General features: G+C 50.8%; 1 pseudogene; it reads right to left on the reverse strand.

Moving 5' to 3' along the window:
* Positions 1-18,080: 18,080 nt before the first annotated feature.
* The window catches only part of LOC123129517 (uncharacterized), a 5,941-nt pseudogene continuing 2,808 nt past the window's right edge, over positions 18,081-21,213 (reverse strand).

A 21,213-nucleotide genomic window follows, 5' to 3' on the forward strand; every position in this document is an offset into this window, starting at 1 on the left:
CAACAAATCAAGTGGTGCCTACAAAGCCTCATGTGAAGCCCCTACATCATGAAGTGAGAAACAAAACTTCAATGAAGAATTGAGCTTAATGGTGAAGAACTTCAACAAGTTCTACAAGAGTAGAAGCAAAGATAGAAGCTTCAAGTCAAGGTCCTACAATGACAAAAGATCTTCTAGTCGAGAGCGAAACTGCTACAGTTGTGGAAGACCCAAACACTATTCCAATGAGTGTACGGCTCCCTACAAGAGAAGAGAAGATTCTCCAAAAAGAAGAAGCAAAGAATCACCACCAAGAGATAGAAGGAGTAGAGATGATCGTTATGAACGAAGATACTCACGGAGAAGCAAGGATTCGGAAAGGAAGGAAAAATCATCAAGGAGCTACACAAAACGAAGAAATCAAGCTCATGTTCGTGAATGGGTATCCGGCTCCGACTCCGACAGCCACTCCGAGAGAAGTTATCACTCCGACTCCGAAGATACTCAAGATGAAGGTGTTGCCGGTCTAGCACTTGTGTCAACCAACTCCTACGACATATTTGACTCACCAAATGAAGGAATTGGAAGATGCTTCATGGCCAAAGGTCCTAAGGTAACACACCCCGAGTATGTTGATTTCAATAGTGATGAAGATGACTTGTTAGGTGATGATTTGCTTGTTGACAACTCTAGTGATAAATACTATGATGAAACGTCAATTAATCATGCTAATCAAGATAAAATGAATGACAATGATAAGGAGAATATTGAGGCTCTAACTAAAGAACTAAACACTCTTAAGTTAGCTCATGAAACTATCTTCAAAGATCATCGAGAACTTTTAAGAGCTCATGAGAAATTACGCTTTGAAAAGCTCAATCTTGAGCAAGAGCATGAGTTCTTAAAAACAATCAATGATGATCTCCGCAAGAAAAGTTCTTCTTACATTGCCAAGCATTTACTCTTATCCACTTACATGCCTCAAGTCAAGTCTAGTAACAAGAACAAGAAAGATTCTTCCTCTAGCAGTAACAATGATCATGCTAAATCCAATATTGTTGCTTCTAGTAGTTCTCTTGATTCCACTAATGATTCTCTTAGCCAAGAGCAAGAAAATAGCTTATTGAAGGGAATTATAGAGAAAGGAGTGTACAAAAGCCTTGCCGGGAGTAAGCAATTCGAGGAAATTGTGCGCAAGCAAGGAATGCACCGGAAGAATCAAGGTGTTCGTTTTGAACGAAAGTTCAATGCCAATGGAGTTGAGTGGGAAGAAGATCAATACCCCAAGACAAAGTTTGTTCCTCAACAAGAGAAGTATGATACTTCTTTCAAGGGGACACAAGCTCAAGATGATCTTCCACCACAAGACTACAAGCAAAAAGGCAAGGACAAGCTTCAAGAGGAAATTGATGCATTTGAAGAAGCTCCTAAGACCTTAGTCAAGTGGATTCCCAAGACTACTTCAAGTTCCACTTCATCAAGTACGACTACAACTCCAAGGATTCCCATCAAGATGGTGTGGATCCAAAATAAGAAGAACTAGAGAGTTCTTGAGGGTGACTCCGCCAACATACTTCACTCTTATCATTTTGGCAAGAACAAGTGCAATCAACTTCCACATCTTGCACTAGTTCAAGGAGTCACAAACCCTCTTGTTGGTAAGACAAGGGACAAGGTAACCTAAAAGTTTTCATGGACATCATCTTGTGTGTGCATCACTCTATGTCTATGGATATCCTTGTTTGTTCCTTGTGGGACTAACCCATGTAGGTATTGAAAGTGCAATTCACTCAAATGGATAGCTCCAAGTGATCTACATCAACATTGAGCATCCACATCTTCAACATCTACATGAAGTCATCATCGACAAAATCCGAGGTTAGTTCATCCCTCTAAGGGGGGATATCACATCTAGGGGGAGCTTTACTCTAAGACTTGAGCTAAAGCAACTCTAAAGGTGTGAACACAACAATGCTTTATGTAAAAGTGGTAACCCCACTTGAGCTTAAACGATGAGTATGACCTATGATCAAGTGTTCTCACTTGACTCCTAAGTCAATATACTCATATATAGATGACCTTGTCATCGCAAATTGCTTGATAGATGCTAGAATTGGTTGTGCATGCCTTGTCACATATTTCATTTGCCATCTTATTGTGTGAGCATGCTGGTTGCATATTTTACTCATTCGAGGACATCCACTTGTTGTTTTGATTGTTTGGTTTTATTTCCTTTTGCCAAGTGGATGGACAAGAATGCCTAAGAACCTCCTCTAGCTATCTATGCTTTTCTTGTCTCAAACTCTATTCATGCTACATCACAAAATTTGATCAAGTCAGATTCGAACCACTCTGTGTGAGGAGCGCTCGGAGTCCCCGATTCGTCATCGACTTAAACTTCCAAAACCTCTTTATGATTCTCGGTCTGACCGATACCCTACTTTCGGTCCTACCAAGATCATTAAGTTGATCTAGGTTTTCGATCTCGGTGCAACCGATTTGAACCATTCGGTCACACCGAGTTGCAACAACTGTATATAGTTTTGCATCTCGGTGCCACCGAGTTGTTCCACTCGGTCACACCGACAGGGTCGGGCTATATACAGTCATGGGCAAAAATTTGGAAATTTCTCCGAACCCCTTCGCCCGCGCGATAGCCTGCTCTGCCAACTTGGTCTCCGAATCGTCTCCTCGCCGCCAGCCGCCTCCAGTCGCTGGTCTCCGTCGCTGTCAACGGAAATTCAACCCCGCCGTTGCCGCCTGGGCGAGTCTCCGCCGAACTAGGGTATGGACTCGATCTTTGTGCTATTCCCCAATCCGATTCTTAGCACATTGTGATCATCATGATTCTTCCCATGTTTGTTAAACTTCTATCCAGTCAATGAACTCGTAGATTAGGTTTAATTCGAAAATTTTAGGGTTAGGTTTCCGCCGAAACCATCTCGGACCCACCGAGTTGAAAAACTCAATTCCACCGATTTGGCTTATGCCATTGCACAAGTGAGACTCGGTCTGACCGAGAATTACTTATTGGTGTGACCGATTTTGGAACTCTGTGAAACCCTAGCAGTCTCGGTGCCATCGAACTGTAACTCGGTCTGACCGAGTTCACTAGTTTAGGTGCCAAAACTGCTTCGGTATCACCGAGTTTAGAAATCGGTAGATCCGAGATGCTTTCAGTGGGAAACTAAAACTAAGTTTTTGAGTTATTCTTTTGCAAAAATCTCTGCATTTTGTGATGCTTATCCACTCTATCTCATCTATAACCTATTCACAGGGTCATCAATCAGAGTTTGCATCATGTCAGACCAAAGTGATAGCCAGAACTTGTCAGAGCAGCAAGTGCATATGAGTGAGGGCACTAGTCCCTCAAGTTCCTCAGATGATGGCAGCAGGAGCACCCCTAGCAATCTGCCTAAAGCTGCCACAAGACAGAGAAAGAAGAGAACCTCAGACTCAGAAGATGAGGATTATGTGGCAGAAGAGGAAGCAACTTCCAAGAGAGTTGAGCCTGCACAGGGCATAAAACCAGGGATGAAGATCAAAAGGCCAGCAGGCAGGCAGCCTATGTCAAAGGCCAAAGCTTCAACTGAGAAGCCCACTTCCATTGAGCCAGTTGCTGCTGAAGGCAAGAAGAGGAAAGAAAGGGTGAAGAAAACTGTAGCCAGAGTACTTGGCAAGGCTTCCATCATGGAAGATGAGGAGGAAGAAGAAGAGGTAGCTGCACCAGCACCTAAGGCACCCAAGCTGATGGGTGATGCCATAAGAACAGGGGCAGCTGCTTCCAAGGCCAAGCCAGCTCCAAAGCCAAAGCCAAAGAGGAACACAAGAAGCATCCCAGCTACTGAGAAGAACAAGGCCCCAGTGCCTGAAGCTGCAGAAGAAGAAGAAGAGAATGTTCTTAGAAAGCTCAAGCCCAAGATCCCAGACCACAACGATGCTCATCCTGTGGCTGAGGATATGAAACTCAGGAGAGATTCAGGGCTCCGGAAGTGGAGAGAAGCAGATCCGTATGCTTCAAGGAGAAGGACTGTAGTTGACTACATGTTTCACACCAAGGAGCAGCAAGACTTTTATGAGACAGTGCTGCTATACAAGAAGCCAATTGTTTGTGATATGAGATGGGTTGATTGGAAATACATCAAGGACAACGAAGAGTACTACCCTGGAGTGCAGGACAACTTCAAGGCGTGTGGAGTAGAGGACTTTGTTGGGCAGAAGCTCACAAAGTGGAACGAGGAACTCATCATGCAGTTCTACTCCATAGCCCATTTCTATCCAGATGGTAGGATTGTATGGATGTCAGAGGGTACGAGGTACCAGTCTACAGTTGCTGAATGGGCTCAGCTGATTAATGCCCCAGAAGAGCATGACGATGACTTGGACATTTATGCCAAGAAGAAGATGGACCACAACTCAATGTCAAACATGTACAAGGAGATTCCAAATGAAGCACTTGATACGTTCAAGTTTGGCTCAGTACACTATCTTCTGTCAGGGCTGCCAACCATCAACTGGATTCTTAGACACACCCTATTGCCCAAGTCTGGAGATCACAAGATGATCAGGGGCCACGCGATCAACTTGCTTCATATCTTTGACGTGCCACAGAAATTCAAAGTCATGAGCCTTATGATTGAAACAATCAAGAGGACAGCAGCAGACCAGAAGAGGAGCTGTGGATATGCCCCACAGATTCAGGAGCTCATCAACTCTAAGATGGGCACGGGGATATACTTATTGGACAAGGAACACCTGCCCATCCGTCCAGACTTTGAAGATAATCAAGTGGTCATGACTGAGAATGAGCCATCATTTGCCCAAGCACAAGCCAAGAAGGAGAAGGCGAGGAAGGAGAAAGCTGCCAAGATGCCTACTCAAGAGGAGGCATCTGAATATTTCCTGAAAACCAAACAAGAGCAGCTTGGTTACTTGATTGCATCCACCCTGCGGATTGAGAAAGGACTAGCCACCCTAACTCAGAACCAGGCAAGCTTAGAGAGGATCATGGAACAAAAGTTCTATGACTTGGATGTCAAAGTGACAGAGATTCAGACTGCAGTGGAGCAGCTCCAGGATGACATGCAGGAGAGGAGAGGCAAGACTACAACTGATGCCTTTGCCAGAGTGCCACGAGGTCCGAGGTCATCTGCAGTGCCAGTTGCTGACCCCAGAGCCACCACGTCTGCACCAGCTACAGCCTCAGTTCCACCAGCTCCAGCGTCCACTTCAGCCTCGACTCTGACCACGTCTACAGAAGGCTTCGTCCTTGGAGTGCTCCGGACTCCACCACCACCTGAAGATCAAGCCTGAGTGTCGACTTAGCACTATGCATTTTCTAGGAACTTTTTGGTAACTTGTTGCCAAAGGGGGAGAAAATGTATAGATCATAGGCTTCGAGAGAGAGTGTTGCTTTTAGTGTTGCTTTTATTCTCTCTTGTTTTATTTGGTGGTTTTTCGAACTTTGTTTGCTTTTGTGTGAGATACTATGTCATTGCTCGTGAGACATTGATGATCATGTGTTTGATCATAAGCTACACTTAATGTTTGCTTAATATTATCATCTTATCTATCTTATGTGATCATTCACTATTCTTGGTGATGAGTGCATGTATTTCATTCTTATCATTTTAAGCGCTCCACCAAGATGTATGTGACATGGAAGAGTAACCCATGACTCTAACTCTTTGTGCATTTGTAGTCCAAAGCAAATTCTAAATATGCACAAAATTAGGGGGAGCTCTTACTTGTCACATACTTCTCAAAGCGACGATATATTTCATGCTTATTATCATTTGTCGAAGCTTTGATCTATATGTTGTCATCAATTACCAAAAAGGGGGAGATTGAAAGTGCAACTATCCCTAGGTGGTTTTGGTAATTCATAACAACATATAGCTCATTGAGCTAATGCTATTCCAAGATGACTATTTCAGGAAAGCTCAATGATTGGCATGGCATGGATGTGAAAGTGGAACCCTCAAAATGCAAGGACAAAGGATTGGCTCAAGCTCAAAAGCTCAAGACTCTTCATTTTATATTTTAGTGATCCAAGATCACATTGAGTCTTTAGGAAAAGCCAATACTATTAAGGAGGGATGAGGTGTTGCTTAATGAGCCTTTTGCTTCATGTGCTTAGTGATATGATCCAAAACCTCAACTACTTTCCCATATCCACATATGACCTAAACCCTAAGCCAAATTCGGTCCTACCGATTCTTTCTATCCGGCGCCACCGAGTTTCACTTGTCATAAGCCACTGCCAAACCCTAGCATTCGGTTCTACCGATAGGGATCTCGGTCTCACCGAGATGGGATTGCAAACTCTCTGTTTCCCTTTCGTAACTTTTCGGTCTCACCGAAAGAGCGAATCGGTCCCACCGAGATTGCAATGTAAACTCTTTGTTTCCCTTTTGTAACTTTTCGGTCTCACCGAAAGAGCAAATCGGTCCCACCGAGTTTACCTGACCAACTCTCTGGTTAGCTTATTACCAAACTCTGTCTCACCGAGTTTGTGTAATCGGTCTCACCGAGATTACATTATGCCCAAACCCTAACCATATCGGTCCTACCGAGTTGCATGTCAGTCCCACCGAAAATCTCTAACGGTCACTAGGTTTACCTTTTCGGTCCGACCGAGTTTGTTGATTCGGTCCCACCGAGATTGGAAAACTGTGTGTAACGGTTGGATTTTGTGTGGAGGCTATATATACCCCTCCACCTCCTCTTCATTCGTGGAGAGAGCCATCAGAACACATAGACAATTCCAACTCATATGTTCTGAGAGAGAACCACCTACTCATGTGTTGAGACCAAGATATTCCATTCCTACCATATGAATCTTGATCTCTAGCCTTCCCCAAGTTGCTTTCCACTCAAATCTTCTTTCCACAAAATCCAAATCCTATGAGAGAGAGTTGAGTGTTGGGGAGACTATCATTTGAAGCACAAGAGCAAGGAGTTCATCATCAACACACCATTTGTTACTTCTTGGAGAGTGGTGTCTCCTAGATTGGCTAGGTGTCACTTGGGAGCCTCCGACAAGATTGTGGAGTTGAACCAAGGAGTTTGTAGGGCAAGGAGATCGCCTACTTCGTGAAGATCTACCGCTAGTGAGGCAAGTCCTTCGTGGGCGATGGCCATGGTGGGATAGACAAGGTTGCTTCTTCGTGGACCCTTCGTGGGTGGTTGCTTCTTCGTGGACCCTTCATGGGTGGAGCCCTCCGTGGACTCGCGCAACCATTACCCTTCGTGGGTGGAGCCCTCCGTGGACTCGTGCAATCGTTACCCTTCGTGGGTTGAAGTCTCCATCAACGTGGATGTAGGATAGCACCACCTATCCGAACCACGGGAAAAACATCCGTGTCTCCAATTGCGTTTGAATTCTCCAAACCCTTCCCTTTACATTCTTGCAAGTTGCATGCTTTACTTTCCGCTGCCAATATACTCTTTGCATGCTTGCTTGAATTGTGTGATGATTGCTTGACTTGTCCTACAATAGCTAAAATCTGCCAAGAACTAAAATTGGGAAAAGGTTAAGTTTTTATTTGGTCAAGTAATCTAATCACCCCCGCTCTAGACATACTTTTGATCCTACAAAAAGACGAGTCCTGGGCGGCATTGGTGGATCTTTGGTGTGATGAGGCTGGAGCTTGGGCAGCTATGAGAACCAAAAATAAGGCTAACCGAGGGACGGAGGGAGTACATGCTCAGGGAAACCGAAACCACTATCTCTACAAGGCAGTTAATGTATGACTAACCCCATTAAACATTCTTCTTCTTCTATTTACCATCACTTTCTTATGTATGACTAACCTCTGTTTGGTGGTGCAGGAGGAGAAACTGAAGCGGCCGCTCTCAGACATGCAGGCGTGGGAGATCGCCCATACGCGGAATGACTCCAAGCCTGGCGAGCCCAAGTACTACGACAAGAAGACCGCGGGGAGGAAGAAGGCCTACTCCGCAGCGTATCTGAAGTTACATCCTGACACACCTGACCCCATTGCGGCGCCTCTGGACGAGAGGGCGGTGGTGAGCATGGGGCCCAAGGAGCATGGTCGAGAGGCGATTCTCGATGCTGTGATCACTCCTAGTATCTCCTACACACAGCTTCGTCGGATCGACCCGAGCCTGAGCCAGTGTTCGAGCCAGCCAGTAACTAGTGCAGAGTCCCTCTTTCAGGAGCAACAATCTGTAAGTATTTTCCCTCTTATCTTCATTGCTCACTTCATACCGTAGGCCTACCTGGAGTACACACGCCAGGAGACCATGGCGTGGCATCAGAGGCTTTATGAACACCAAGTGCAGAGGGATAGCCAGATGCAGCAGGCTTTTCAGAAATGGCGGCCAACAGGTGTCCTCAGTTCCCTCCAGCACAATGCCCTCCAGCACAACCAGTGATGCTGAGCTTTGAGGAGTTTGTGGCACAGAACGCCGGCCCCTCGCCGGTTAGTTCATCCCCAATCTATTCACCCAAAGCATGTCATGCCTTTCAACACAATCATATATCCCGTTAATATGTCTTTTCAACATCCAGGGAACAGGTGGATCTACCGTTGGCGGTGGTCTTCGCAGCACTCCAGAGACACGGAGCCCGACCACTCCGATCCACGGAGGCAGAGGCGGAGGTGGAGGCGGTCTTGGCGGTAGCGCTGCCGCTAGCAGTGACGACCTGGGCTTCGGCGCTCTTGGCGGTGACGACCTCCGCGGTGCTCGATTATACTTGAGATGTGATGATGATGCTTCAGATGACTTGTGTGTGGTGATGATCATTTAGATGACTTGTGTGCTTTTCTATATGCTTATGCTTATGTTGGTTGTGATGATGATCATTTAGAGACTTGTGTGTGATGATGCTTATGCAATTATTGTTGTGATGATGCTTATGCTTACGTTCGTTGATATGTGCTGCTGATATGCGCTGGTATATATGTGCTGTTATTTGAATTGAACTGATTTGAAAACAAACAGAAAAAAGAAAAAGAATCAAAAGCAAACTATGCCGACGGCTATGCCGTCGGCATAGGGCTGGCGTGAGTTCCCAGTAGCTGACACATGGCACCTATGCCGACAGCATAGCCATCGGCATAGTTTAAAAGCTATGACGACGGCTATGCCGTCGGCATATGTGCCACGCGTCAGCTGCTGGGAACTCTGTATGAAGGGCTATGCCGACGGCTAGGCCGTTGGCATAGTTTGAAACTAGGCCGACAGCCTAGCCGTCGGCATAGCCCTGGTCCATGCCCAACGATAGGCCGCCACGTGGCACACCTATGCCGACGACTAGGCCGTCGGCGTAGGTTTTGACTAAGCCGACGGCTAGGCCGATGGCATAGGTGTGCCACGTGACGGCCTGTCGTTGGCCAAACTTGACGGTGGCCGCCGTTAGGCGCGATAGTTGCCGACGGCCGTGGCCGTCGGCATAGATGTACGGTCCCCGTCGGCGTAGCATATATGTCGACGGCTTTTCTATGCCGATGGCCTCCCTGGCTGTGCCGACGCATATGTTGCCGACGGCCCTATGCCGACGGGGGCCGTCGGCATAGGCCTATCCCGACGGGACTCGGGGCTATGTCGACGGGCCTGGCCGTCGGCATAGGGGGAGATTCCGGTAGTGTATGGCCGAATTGGTTCAAGCGTCGTTTGAAGACTTCTCTGGTGAGGATTATTCCGAATACTCGGGAGAAAGGAAACTCGCCTGCAAGCCGGAGCCTGCAGTCATGGGCCACAGGCGGCCGGCTCCGCCATGGCCGTCGGCTGGTCGAGTTAGCGGTGTGGCCGGATCCGCCATGAAAATCTCACATGATTTTAGCTCCCCCAATCGGACATGAGCGCTTTCGCTCCGCGTGTGTGACCAGAGGAGATATCACCGACGATTTATCTGGGTCGTGTGTGATGGAACCCCCTATCGCCGACCTAGACAAGGCGACAGTTTAAAACTGTGTCACCGAAAGGGGGTAAAGGTGACGTTCCATCGGTTGATCTAAAGTCCGCTAATCTGCACGGATAAGATGGCAGGTAGAAAGATAAGACAATGAATGTGGATTAACCAAGAAAGGTAGGAGAAGAGAAAGAGTAAAAGAGGAAATCACCTATGAAACTGTAACTTCAATTCACCAAACTCTGTTCGAAAAGATCCCATGTTGGTAGCAGAAACAAAATAGGCAGTACGTCAAGCACGAAGGAAATAAATTATGTGAACAAGAACGCAGTAGAAAGGATAGGATTCAAAGAGAAATGGAGAATGTGGAAGAACAATGTGGATAAATACAAATAAGAACAAATTAAGAATGCAAAAATGGAAGTAAGGAGATGAACAGGAAGCACATAAAGTGATAAACATATAAGGTCCACCCATAGTCAAGAACAGGAAAATACGGCAGTACATACTGTTGAATATATGGTTCGTGCATGTATATTGTATAGCCTGGCCACCTCATAGTCTTTGTATAGTTAAGGTTATGGCCCACCTTGTACTCCATATATACGTGTGCTATGCACCGATCAATACATCGTGAAGCATTGCCAAACTCTCATTTCCAACATGGTATCACACCTACGATCCTAACCCTAATCTTGTGCCGCCGCCGCCCAACACCACCGCCGCCGCCACCCCCCGTCGCCGTCGCCGCCGTGACCGCCGCCCCGTGTGCGCCGTGCCCCGCTTCCGCCCCAACCTGCCGCACCGCCTCTCATGTGACGCCGCCGCCCTCGTCTCCTCATGGCCTCCCCTGGCTCCTCCGGCAATACCCGCACCCGCCGCACCAACCCGTTCGACGGCCCCGACCCCGTCGTCATCTGCGACCTCAACATTCTCGCTCGGGTTCCTGTCGTCCTCGACCAACTCACCTCCACCTACTATACGTGGAAGACGTACTTCTCCCTTGTGTTCCAGGAATACAACATCCGGGATCACATCGATGGCACCATGGATTCCCGCTTCATGGAGGACGATGAGGAGTGGATGTCCATCGAAGCCACCCTCATGAAGGACCTCTTCCACACGGTGATCTCCGCCGACGATGATGCTCACGCCGTTTGGACAAAGCCCAACGGCCTCTTCACCGACAATGCGCTCCAACGCAAAGTTTTCTTGCACGACGAGTTTTTTGGGTGCCAGCAGCTTGACTTGTCTGTCGACGATTACTGCATGCACCTTAAGAAGCTTGTTGACGAGCTCCGTGACCTTGGTGAGAAGGTCTCCAACGAACTCCTCCTGAGCACCCTCATCACCGGCCTGAGCGACGAGTTCGGGAACGCCTCCTCCAACATCCCCCTCATCACCAACCCGACGTTCCCTAAGATCATCGCCTACCTGAAGTTGGAGGAGAAGCGGATGCGGATGTCACGCGCCCGGGCCACCCACACTGCCCTCACCGCAGGTACTCGCGGCGGCGCGCCGCCCTCCGCCCCGCCAAGGCCCGCCCCGGGCCCCTTCCCGGCGCCGCCACCACCCGGGTTCCCCTACCCGCAGCCGCAGCCGGCTCCTCCGCCACCTCTTGCCGACCATCAGCAACAGCAGCGTCGCGGGGGCCGCCGTGGCCGCGGCGGCCGCAAACAGCAGTAGCCGACTGCGCCCGGCGGGGCGCCGCGCCAGCAGCAGCCGCAGCTCCCCCCGGCACCCTGGCAGGCCGGCCAGAACCCCTGGACCAGGGTTGTGCACGCATATTCCATGCCTATCCCGCGTGCCCCCGCTCCCGGCCTCTTCGGCGCCTGCCCGGCCGCTCATCAGGCGCTTCACGCGGCCCCTCAGGCATACCATCCCGTGCCGCTCTACGGCCCCTCTGCGGCCTATGGGTTGCCTCCGGCCGGTGGGTTTGTGGCGCCCCCGCCTCAGCCCGCACCGTCCGCCCCGGCTCTCCCACCGGCGCCTTGGGACCCCGGGCTCCTCACGGCCCTCCACACCGCCCCCATGCCGCAGCAATACACTGGCGGTGGCGACTGGTATATGGACACCGAAGCTACGGCTCACATGGCCGCCAACCCCGGTAACCTTCTCGCCGCTCATCCCGTTCACACCGCTGCTCGCATTACCGTGGGTGACGGTTCTTCCATTCCTATTACTCATGTCGGCCATGCTGCTTTTCCTTCTAACTCCATGCCATTATATCTTTCTAATGTGCTTGTTTCTCCCGACATCATTAAAAATCTTGTTTCTGTTCGTTCTCTTACACGTGAAAATCCTATTACCGTTGAATTTGACATGTTTGGCTTTTCTGTTAAGGACGCCCGTACCCGGATGGTGCTCCACCGATGTGACAGCCCCGACGAGCTCTACCCGGTCCACTCCTTTACCTCCTCCATCACTGCACCCATGGCACTTTCCGCCGGAGTGGACCTTTGGCACGCTCGTCTCGGTCATCCCAACATCACCACCCTTCGTCATATTCTCCGGAGTTTTTCCTTCATGTGTAATAAGATCGACGATCACACTTGTCATGCATGTCGTCTCGGCAAACATGTCCGTCTTCCTTTTAGCACTTCCTCGCATGTTGCATCATACCCGTTTGAGTTAATTCATAGTGATGTTTGGACCTCTCCTGTTGCAAGTAACACAAACTATCTTTATTATCTTGTCATACTTGACGATTTTTCGCACTATGTGTGGACCTTCCCGTTGCGGCGAAAGTCAGACTCTGTTGCCACTCTCACTGCCTTTTACTCCTATGTCTCCACGCAGTTTGGACGTCCCATTCATGCGTTGCAAACAGACAACGGGAAGGAGTTCGATAACCTTGCGATCTGCAACCTTCTCGCCTCACATGGCACGATCTTTCGTCTCACTTGCCTGTACACTTCGCAACAAAACGGCCGTGCTGAGCGTGTGCTTCACACTCTCAATGATTGCGTTCGCACCCTCCTCTTTCATGACAACGTGCCACCACGTTTTTGGCCAGACGCGCTCGCCACTGCGTCACTACTCATTAACATTCGTCCTTGTCCCCCTCGCGGGAATTTTGCACCTCATCACCTCTTGTTTGGCATGCCACCTTCCTATGTTGAGCTCCGCATTTTCGATTGCCTGTGCTACCCCAGCATCGCTTCCACTGCTCCTCATAAGCTCGCCCCTCGGTCTGTGGCCTGCATCTTTCTTGGCTACCCCCCACACCAAAGGCTACAGCTGCTATGATCCTATCTCACATTGGGTGATCACTTCATGACATGTTTACTTTGATGAGATGGTTTTTCTATTTTAGCAGGTACCTTCGGATGTTGCGGCTTTGCCCGCTCCAGGTGACGGCCACTCCCGTGCCTCTCTTGGGACGCCTCCCGGCTTTCAGGGTGCCCCCCGCGCCACGGGTCGAGTTTCTCCCCGGTTGGCTGCCCTAGGGGCCGCACCTCCCTCGGCGCACGTGACGCCCCCAGCGTCCTCGGCCTCGCCCACTCCGGCGGCCTCGCCCGCAGCGATCTCGCCTGCCGCCTCGCCCGCCATCTCGCCGGCGGCCTCGCCCGCGGCGGTCTCGGAGGAGGCGGGCTCTTCTTCGTCGTCGCCCGTCTCCACTCCGGACCCGCTGCCCCGCCCGATGACTAGCTCTCGAGCTGGCACTCTTCGACCGAGCACGCGGTACCCCATCGATGAGTACCTTCTCACTGCTTCCGTCTCTGAGCCGTCTCCTCTCCCATCGTCAGCTCGAGCCGCCCTTCGGGATCCTCATTGGCTCGCTGTGATGCAGAAAGAGTTCGACGCTCTCCAGCGGAACCGTACCTGGCAGCTCATCCCTCGGCCGCTCCGTGCCAACATCATCACGGGCAAGTGGGTCTTTTGGCACAAGACTCGTCCGGATGGCACTCTCGAGCGCTATAAAGCTCGCTGGGTGGTTCGGGGATTTCAGCAACGCGCGGGCATGGACTTCACCGACACATTTGCCCCGGTTGTTAAACCGGGCACGATCCGCGTCGAGCTCCAGCTAGCCGTGTCCCAAGCTTGGCCTGTGCATCAGTTGGACGTGTCCAACGCCTTCTTGCATGGCCACCTGGCTGAGTAGGTGTTCTATGAGCTTGCTCTCCCGTTCTCTCTACGGGCTGAAGCAGGCGCCTCGGGCCTGGTACCAGTGCATCGCCGCCTTCCTGCAGACGCTCGGATTTACATCGACTTGCTCCGATGCGTCCCTCTTCGTGTATCATCACGGAGTTGACACGACCTACTTGCTGTTGTACGTCGATAACATCATTCTGACGGCATCCACTGTCGCGCTCCTTCAGCGGCTCACTGCTCGTCTTCGCGATGAGTTTGCCCTGAAGGACTTGGGTCCCCTGCATTACTTCCTTGGCATTGAGGTCATTCGGCGACCAAATGGGTTCTTCCTGCATCAGCAGCGCTACGCCCATGAGCTTCTCGACCGAGCTGGCATGCTTAACTACAAACCCGCTCCCACGCCCGTCGACACCAAGGCCAAGGTTTCCGCTTTGGAGGGTTCGCCTGCATCTGATGCAACATTCTATCACTCCATTGTGGGCGCCTTGCAGTACCTGACCCTGACGCGCCCCGACTTGCAGTATGCTGTTCAGCAGGTCGGTCTTCACATGCATGCTCCGCGCGACTCTCACTGGACTCTGGTGAAGCGTATCCTCCGATACATACGCGGCACCCAGTCTTTGGGACTTACGCTGACGGCCTCCGGCTCCACCGACCTCGTCGCCTATTCTGATGCGGACTGGGCCGGCTGCCCGGACACACGGCGCTCCACCTCGGGGTACTGTGTCTATCTTGGGCCGTCCCTGATCTCTTGGTCCTCCAAGCGACAGCCCATTGTGTCTCGCTCGAGTACCGAGGCTGAGTATCGAGCAGTGGCTAACGTCGTTGTTGAATGCTCTTGGCTCAGTCAGCTACCTCAGGAGTTGCTTTGTGATGTTCACAAGGCCACGCTTGTCTACTGCGACAACGTCTCCGCCGTCTACCTCTCCGCCAACCCGGTCCATCATCGTCGAACGAAGCATATTGAGCTCGATATACACTTCGTTCGTGAGCGGTGGCTCTTGGGCGCATCCGGGTCCTCCACGTCCCGACGGCACAGCAGTTCGCCGACGTCATGACGAAAGGACTGTCTACTTCTGTTTTCGAGGAGTTTAGGTCCAGTCTTTGCGTCTTCGGCGACGCTTTGACTGCGGGGGGTGTTGAATATATGGTTCGTGCATGTATATTGTATAGCCTGGCCCACCTCCTAGTCTTTGCATAGTTGAGGTTGTGGCCCACCTTGTACTCCATATATACGTGCGCTATGCACCGATCAATACATCGCGAAGCATTGCCAAACTCTCGTTTCCAACACATACGACATATTTGTATGACAGCGACCTGTATATCGGAACTTTTTCATGTATTCATACCATACAAACATTATCTGCCCTTTTACCTATTTTGAGGTCACACAAATGCACGAATCACGGCGCAGACGGGTGACCGGACAGGTGCGTGGCCCTGCGAGTTTGGCCTGCATGACACCTGTGAAAACATTTCTAGCTGATCGGGACTGCTATGGTTTCACATCCAAAGAAAACAGCATGCTCTGTACCCATCCAACGACTTTGGACATTGCCCGTCAAAGACGGCAGCGAAACTTCGTGCCCCATCCATGAGATGTGTAGTCAGTCTCACATGTTGTTGTCGAGAATAGACGAGTATATTGATGAGCAGCAAGGACATGGTAAAAGTTAGACTAAGTGACTCCCTTTGACTAAGGTTCATTTTTCTCTTCTGCTCTAAAAATGGGACATAATACATGGAGAGAATATGTAACAAAGAGCTCTAAAAATGATCTATATGTTTGGTTAAATGAGACATGATACATGGAGAGAACATGTAACAAAGAGCTCTAAAAATGCATAAAATATAGAGCCATCAGCTGTCCTTGCCCTTGGAATCGCCCTTGACATCTTAGAGCATCTCCACTCGTGCCCCCAAGACGCCCCCGGGAGCCTTTTTTTAGCACCGGCGAGTAAAAAACGTCCCAACCGCAATCCCAGAGTCTCGTTTAGCGCCGGATTTGACGAAAGTTACGGCCGGCGCACGCAATGCAAACCCAGAAAAGCGGGGGGCAGTTGGGGGCGCCGACGCTTTGTTTTAGCCGTGAAAGGCCCACTGCCAGCCTCTCTGTCTCTCTCTCTCTCCATCTTTTCCTCTCTAGGCCCACCTGATGCATGCAAAAAAAGACAATCTCTGTTCTCTCTCTCCCGCATGCACGCCGCCCTGCTCCTCGCTCCTCCGCGCTCTCTCCTCTCCCCCTGCTCCTCGCTCCGGCGCCCGTCGCTGGCCCCACGCCGCCGCTGCGGACGAGGCATTTCTCCTCCACGGGTGGCCCCGGCACCGGGCACGCCGGCCATAGGCGGCGCCGGCCCCGAGCATGCGAGCACGGCCGGCCCCCAGCGCGGAGGCCACGAGCGGCCCCGGCCCGGAGCCATGCACCTGGTGCCATGCATGCGCCCTAGCCGGGGAGTAGCAGCTGGCCTTCCACGAGGCCGCCGCCGAGGGCTCCGCAACCTCGAGCTCCTCGCCGCGTCACTCTCCCCCCACGCCGACTGCGCGTCGCCGCTGCTCGGGGAGATCGCGGACCAAGCATTGTCGGGGTTCTGCCGGGTCATCGACATCCTCGGCCGCACCGGCCATGCACGCTTCCCATCTTCTCCTCCTCGATGCCGGCCCCGCCATCGGCACAGGCAGCCTCGCAGTAGTTGGCGCACCGACACATGCAGCCTCGCAGTAGCAGACGCAGATGCCCTGCGCGAGTGACGCGCACTCCGACGCGACCACCGCCACCGGGGCACGGCTGTGCGGCGTGGGGCGTCGTCGCGGTGGCGGGGCGGGGCGAGGCAGCCGCGTACTTGGCCTCCGCCGCCAGGAACGGACGCGCTTGGGCTCGTCTTCGACGCCGCCGTCAAACGCCCCGACGCCGTGCTCCAGGCCGGCGACGGCCCCAATGGCGCTCACGGCCTTGCCGAGCGTGTCACGGAGCGCAGCCCGGAGGACGGGCACGGCCTCGCTCGGGGAGTAGGGGGTGGAAACGACTAGGGATATTTTCATTCCCATGCCAAAGTTTTCGCTGGCAGCCCCCCAGGCGGCGAAAAAATGCCTCCTGGGCGGCTCAACGGCTGGAGATGCTCTTAGTCGCAGAAGTGGAGCTCGAAGTCGCAAAAAGGATCGAGCCCCGTCATCGGAGTTGTCCGACCCATCCCTATTATCCTCCTTCTTTTTGGAGGGTAGTCCAGCCATGCCATGGACCGCCCGGTTATGTTCTCGCGCGGGGAGCGCGTCCTCCTCTTTTTTCACTTCTAGAGGATGTGGAGTTGTGGACACAGATGACTTCCTCGTTCAAGGTCATGTCGGCAACGAAGCAGGCCTCGGCCTCCCGCGCCCATTGCCTCACATGATGGGCACACCCCTCCCTATAACCCTCATGTGCGTCCACACCGGAGTTTGGGCGAGAGACGAACCTCACCACGTCTGGTGATGCAGAGGGCACACACCTCGAGCCACCAGCCCTGATAGACTCGAGCGCCATTTGTGCCAATGCAATGGATTCCAGCCGAATCAATCTCTAACTACGGGCGGGCGCACTCCTCCTGGGAGTGGCGGAGGGCCATGCGACTGGGTCATGCTTTTATGACCGGTCACTAACCGAGCCATCCCCCCGGACGTATAGGGAGTGTTCGACGAGTCTGGGTGTGGATGCTCTAAGAGCTTTGAGTGTGTGTGTGGCTGTTTAACTTGAAAGTAGACCAGGGAGTGTAGTGGTCTAAGTTGTAAAAAAACATTCCATACAAATCCAACTGATTTCATTCTAAACCATGTCCGACAAGAATAGTTGCCAAGTAAACTCGAAACCTTATGCAAGAAAGAATGCACGTAATCTATTTGCCAACATTTACCCACCTCTTATTTCCAAGCAATCATTGAAGTTTGAACTATGATGTGATAGTAAAAATGAAAATGAATTTACATAATATCAAAACCAGAATATGTTTGTTAAGGTGCCCTAAATACGGTTAACAAGATCCACTTATCATGTCATATGTCATCCAATATTTTAAGTATCATAATATTATTTAAAGGTGTTAAGAACTTGAGCAAGGACATGATATAATATTAAAATCAAACACCATGAGTGTCATCTTCCGCCAGAGAGGTCAGATATGGTGCCGACGATCATCGCCATAGATGAGAATGGCCTTGACATGGAATGCAACTCCTTTCTTTCCCTAAGAGCTAACAAGTTAAAGCTCAAGGTTGAGTGTGTCATCTCCGGGAGTGGCAGTTCTCCATCAAGATACTGCAAAACTTGTTGCATCGTGGGCCTTGCAGAGGGAGATGGGTGAGAGCAAAGCAGTCCAATCTTGAGAATTAGGCACACCTCGTCAGAGTTGTACTCGCCTTGCAGCCTTGGATCTGCTGCCTCGACGAGTGACTCACTATGCAAGTGCTCGTGTACCCAGTCTGCCAACAAGATTTGGTTGCCTTGCTCGTCTTGCTTGATCGGCCTTCGTCCGCAAGTGACCTCGAGCATGAATGTTCCGAAGGCGAAACCGTCTATTACAGGGGTGGCTTTCCCCGTTCTCACTAGCTCCGGCGCTAAGTACCCCGTGGTTCCATCCACACGTGTTGTTTGTGGGTTGGTGCCATGCTCATACAACTTTGCAAGCCCAAAATCTCCTAGCCGTCCATTCATTTCCTTGTCGAGGAGCACGTTGCTTGTCTTGACGTCTCGGTGAATGATGACATTCTCCCACCTCTCGTGCAGGTAGTGTAATCCACAGTCAACCCCTTTGATCACTTGACATCTTTGAGCCCAGTCCAATGTGAGGCCATCTCCATCTCCTTGGTTGTACAGATACTTGTCCAGGCTACCATTTGGCATACACCAAAATGAGCTCATCTTTACACCGGCAATAGCCAAGTAACTGCACGAGATTGCGGTGTTTGATGCGGCCAATACTTACGATCTCCGTGACGAACTCCTTCACCCCTTGCTTGGATCCATGGGACACCTTCTTCACGGCGATCTCTACCCCGGACACCGGAAGCACCCCCTTGTACACCATGCCGAAGCCTCCTGCACCAAGCAGGTGCTTGTCCTTGAACCCGTTTGTGGCATGTAATAGATCTTTATACGCGAACCGGTGCGGCCCGAACTCCATCTCCCAATCTTCCCGCACCTCGGTGTACCTCAGGCGCCTTCTCACAAGCAGAACCAAGGTGGCGCCGGCGACGAGGACAACAAGCGCGCTTGCTATTGGCAGGGTCATCTCCAGAACTCTTGAGCGAGGCTTGGACCCCAGCTGCGGCAATTTCGGCAGCTTGGAGGCGTCAATCGCAGGCGCAGGTCTGTCTATGCCCAGGCTCCAGCCGAGAACGTAGTGACAGGAGTGAAGAAAATATGCCCTAGAGGAAATAATAAAGTTATTATTTATTTCCTTATATCATGATAAATGTTTATTATTCATGCTAGAATTGTATTAACCGGAAACATAATACATGTGTGAATACATAGACAAACAGAGTGTCACTACTATGCCTCTACTTGACTAGCTTGTTGATCAAAGATGGTTATATTTCCTAACCATAGACATGAGTTGTCATTTGATTAACGAGATCACATCATTAGGAGAATGATGTGATTGACTTGACCCATTCCATTAGCTTAGCACTTGATCATTTAGTTTGTTGCTATTGCTTTCTTCCTGACTTATACATGTTCCCATGACTATGAGATTATGCAACTCCCGTTTACCGGAGGAACACTTTGTGTGCTACCAAATGTCACAACGTAATTGGGTGATTATAAAGGTGCTCTATAGGTGTCTCCGAAGGTACTTGTTGGGTTGGCGTATTTTGAGATTAGGATTTGTCACTCCGATTGTCGGAGAGGTATCTCTGGGCCCTCTCGGTAATGCACATCATTTAAAGCCTTGCAAGCATTGCAACTAATGAGTTAGTTGCGGGATGATGTGTTACGGAACAAGTAAAGAGACTTGCCGGTAACGAGATTGAACTAGGTATTGAGATACCGACGATCGAATCTCGGGCAAGTAACATACCGATGACAAAGGGAACAACATATGTTGTTATGCGGTCTGACCGATAAAGATCTTCGTAGAATATGCGGGAGCCAATATGAGCATCCAGGTTCCGCTATTGGTTATTGACCGGAGACGTGTCTCGGTCATGTCTACATTGTTCTCGAACCCGTAGGGTCCGCACGCTTAAGGTTTCGATGACAGTTATATTATGAGTTTATGAGTTTTTATGTACCGAAGGAGTTCGGAGTCCCGGATGAGATCGGGGACATGACGAGGAGTCTCGAAATGGTCGAGACGTAAAGATCGATATATTGGACGACTATATTCGGACATCGGAAAGGTTCTGAGTGATTCGGGTATTTTTCGGAGTACCGGAAAGTTACGGGAATACGTATTGGGCCTTATTGGGCCATACGGGAAAGAAGGAAAAGGGCCTCAAGGGTGGCCGCACCCCTCCCCTTGGTCTGGTCCGAATTGGACAAGGGAAGGGGGGAGCACCCTTCCTTCCTTCTCCTTTTCCCTTCCTCTTTTCCTATTCCATATGGGAGGTGGAATCCTACTAGGACTAGGGAGTCCTAGTAGGACTCCACACTTGGCGCGCCCTCTCCTAGGGCCGGCCTCCTCCTCCCTTGCTCCTTTATATACGGGTGCAGGGGGCACCCCAAAGACACAACAATTGATCATTGATCTCTTAGCCGTGTGCGGTGCCCCCTTCCACCATAATCCTCGATAATATTGTAGCGGTGCTTAGGCGAAGCCCTGTGACGGTAGAACATCAAGATCGTCACCACGCCGTCGTGCTGACGGAACTCTTCCCCGACATTCTGCTGGATCGGAGTCTGGGGATCGTCATCGAACTGAACGTGTGCTAGAACTCGGAGATGTCGTAGTTTCAGTGCTTGATCGGTCGGGCCGTAAAGACGTACGACTACATCAACCGCGTTGTTCTAACGCTTCCGCTTCCGGTCTACGAGGGTACGTAGACAACACTCTCCCCTCTCGTTGCGATGCATCACCATGATCTTGCGTGTGCGTAGGAATTTTTTTGAAATTACTACGTTCCCCAACAAGGAGTTCACCGGGCCCGTCGAGAACAATAACCGTTGAGAACGTAGATCCGCGTCACCAGCTTCTACATAGTGTTGTGTCCCTCTCACGGGACCCTCATAGTCCTCGCCATCCGCATTTGGTGAAGCTCTATGACGACCTCTTCTTCTGACACGC

This window comes from Triticum aestivum, chromosome 6A (genome assembly GCF_018294505.1).
Source record: "Triticum aestivum cultivar Chinese Spring chromosome 6A, IWGSC CS RefSeq v2.1, whole genome shotgun sequence".
Classification (NCBI taxonomy): Eukaryota; Viridiplantae; Streptophyta; class Magnoliopsida; order Poales; family Poaceae; genus Triticum; species Triticum aestivum.